A 3832-nucleotide genomic window follows, 5' to 3' on the forward strand; every position below is an offset into this window, starting at 1 on the left:
AATTTAATCTCTATTTATTTGAATAAGACAGATGTCATAGAAAAATTATCGCATCGTTAATAATAAGACATTCTTCAGATCATTGAACAATTATTTCGCAGACATTATTTCAGCATACATAACAAAGCTGTAAAATTTTATCATTTTGTATCTTATGTTATTTAAACGATAAAATAATTAACTGTATACATAAACTTCTCTGTCACATTATATGATTTAATATAAAATAAGTGATGGGATATATACGAATATGTATAATTTAATCCAAAAACGTCCTGTATGTTTAAATAAGATAGATGTTATAGAAAAATTATCCTACTGTTGTGATATAATTAATAACATTTTCGGTCCGACCGAATTTGCACTAATCTGGGTTGAAGTAAGGATGTTTCGTGCTTTCCTATTGGTAAAGCGTCAACCAATAGTGAAGCATTTTCTAATCCAAGGTTGGTGCAAATCCGGTTGGATCGAAAATGCTATAAGTTTTCATTTAGGTCATTGAATAATTAATTATTTAATAAACTAAATGTCACATTATATTGACGGTAAGATACGGTAATTTTTTCATAACACATCTATCTTATTCTAACATATAAGGACATTTTTGGATTATATTATATCGTTTTTATTACACAGCTTAAATGTTTTTAATTGTAAATTTCAGCTTTATCTGTTTGATAAATTTTCTATATGTGTCTATCGTTTTCATTATAGCTTAGATACCATTTTAATCTATTTCAATTTGGTTATCTTTTATTAAAGTTACTAATATACTATCGTGTTTTTAAATCGTAAGTTTCAGATTACTCGTCTAAAATACGCAACATATTTCTTTTATTTCCGTATGGTTTTTGTATCGTACAACTTAAATATCGGTTTTAATCAGTTATATTTAGTTATTTTAGTCATGTTTTATCAAAATTAGTAATATTCTATCATATCTTTAATCGTAAATTTTAATTAAGATTGAATTTTACATTTTATAACTTACAAACTGAAAATATAAAAGAATATTATTAATTTTGATAGAAATAGATTAAAAACAATATTTGAGCTGACAAAAATGATGCAGAAAAAATCTATCAAATATTTTAGATAAGTAATCTGAAATTTATGATTAAAAAATATGACAAGATATTTAAAGATTATGCGTTTCTCAGTTTTCTTCGTATCTAGATTCTTGGAATACCAACGTTTCGTGAACCTTGCAAGCCACTTCATCAAGACGAGGAGCAGCCTGATACTAAACTGTTTCTCTAGACCATCTCTTTTATATTATGTTTCTTGTTGGAATAGTGGAGGGAAAGAAGAGAATTATAGAGGAGAAGATATATGAGGAGAAGAAAGGGGGGGAGGAAGGTGAAAAAAATTGATTAGTCTTCAATAACCGGGAGAAATATTGGCATTCTAAGAATGAATCTGGATACAGAGAAAATCCGCGAAACGCAATCTTTATATAGAAAGCACCCATGGAAGCCTCAAGAATATTATCAAACATCTCTACGAGGAGAGTACCCTTGCTAAAATAAACACTTTCAGCAAACTCAAATTTTCCCTAGCCAAGAAAATCAAACTTCCTAAAACGTGGATAACATCATCCCAAAGTTCCTACAACTCAAGGACTACCTAGGAACTCACAAATCCAAAAACATCCTTCATAAAACCAGCTTCATTTTCATCAAAGAACGCATCACTAAGTCACAAATAGCTCAGATTTCCCATAATCTTTAAACTCCACCTATTCGTCACGCGGCATGACATCTGGCAAACCCTAAATCGTATTACATATGAACAAACCATGAAAACCTTCACACAATCCTCTGAAAGACAGAAGCAAAAATACATAAACCTTGTCCCTCACAAAAATCCACAACCCTCTCTACTTAGCGTCAAGAACCTATCCAATAAAGATCTCTCAAGACACTATATCTGTGCTTGCCAAAGGTTCTAACTAGTGGCATCTAGAAAGATTCCAAAGGAAGAGATTATCAACCAAATAAAAGTTGACCATCTATCGACTTTCATCATAAGCAGATAATATCCGCAGACAAGTAAACAATATTCATTCCAAAGCTAAACTCCTTTCATTAAATATCACTAGGCAAGAGCGATTGGCCCTCCTCAAGACCTGAACAGGAACACAAACATCATCGTACTTCCAACCAACAAAGGCAATACAACAGTAGTCATGAATACATCAAACTATAAGAAAAAGATGAAGAAACTTGTCTCGGACAAAGCATACAAAAAGCTTGACAAAGATTCAATCAATACAATAGCACAGAACACCGAGATTCTAATGAAGAAAAGCAACATTCCCAGTAAAATTAATCAATATTAAAACCTACAAATCCTCTCTCATCAAGATTGACTACCACAAGTACACAAACTAAACATCCCCCTCAGACCGATTGTCAGCGTCATACACTCCCCGACATGCAATTTATCCCGCTTCCTAGCACAAACTACAAATGCCTCATTGGAAAATCCGAATCACACATAATCAACTCAACGGACTTCATACAAAAGATCCGACTACGTTCCTGCTTATAAGTTTTGACGTAGAATCTCTTTTCACATAAGTCCCAATAAAAGATTAAATATAATAAAGATTTCACACGTCCCCTCTGATTTCATTCCTAATAGAACACTGCTTAACAACCACTTACTTCTGTAACAACCAATTTTATAAACAAACTTCAGGAACGACAATGGACTCTCCTATTTCTCCTGTATTCATCAACATCTTCATTGAATATTTTGAGAAAGGGGCTCTCAGAAAAATATTCAAGAAACCAGAAGTTTAATTCCATTATATGACAAGACAACACATTCGTAATATGCAGATACAGCAGAGCCGAATTTGGTAAATTCTTTATTTTTCTCAACAATCAACATCCAAATATCCACTTCATTATACATAGAAGAAAAACGGAAAACTCCCCTTTCTAGATATTCTTGTCTCTAAAAAAACTGATGATACCTTAGGCCATCAAGTGTAGAGAAAACTAACATATCCAGATAGATTACTTACATGCCGAATCGCATCCAACACAAAAACAGTTTGCAATCAACTCACTTGTACATAAAACCATCTCTGACAAAGAACATCTACAGACAGAACTCAACCCAAAATTAGCCTTACAAAAAAACGGACATGACAAAAAAGACAACCAAAATTATCAATAAAACAAAACATGCAAATAAAACAATCAGACGAAAGGATCCTATCCATTCTTCCATATCAAAGGAATAATAGATCGGATTGGCAGGATATTAAACAAACACAATATCCGAACTATCTTCAAACCACCCAAAAGATAGGACAAATCTTAAGAAATCCTAAAGATCCGCAGTTGGCATTATCAGAATACAATCGAAAAGACATCAAATATTGTTTGACAAAACGATAATACAACATTACATTATACTTTCCAAGAAAGTATAGAGAAGCCATAGAGATACAAAAACATTCTAACAATCTAAATAGAGATAATGGCTACAACATAAATAAAATATAGAAAACCATTCTCCCGGTTATTGAAAATCGATCAATTTCCTCTACCTCTCCCTCTCCCCCAAATCTCTTCTTTCTCCCCCATCACTCCAAGTAGCGTAAAATATAAATATAAATATTTATAAAAATATAAAAGGAATGGCCCAGAGGAACAACTCAGAATCAGGCTGCTCTTCGTCCTGATGAAGGATATTTTGATAAAATATGATTAGATAGAAATTGATTAAAAATGATATAAGCTATATGACAAAGACGATAGAGAAATATAGAAAATCTATCAGATATTTTAGATAAGTAATTTGAAATTTTTGGACC

This window comes from Atta colombica, unplaced genomic scaffold (genome assembly GCF_001594045.1).
Source record: "Atta colombica isolate Treedump-2 unplaced genomic scaffold, Acol1.0 scaffold69, whole genome shotgun sequence".
NCBI classification, from domain to species: Eukaryota; Metazoa; Arthropoda; class Insecta; order Hymenoptera; family Formicidae; genus Atta; species Atta colombica.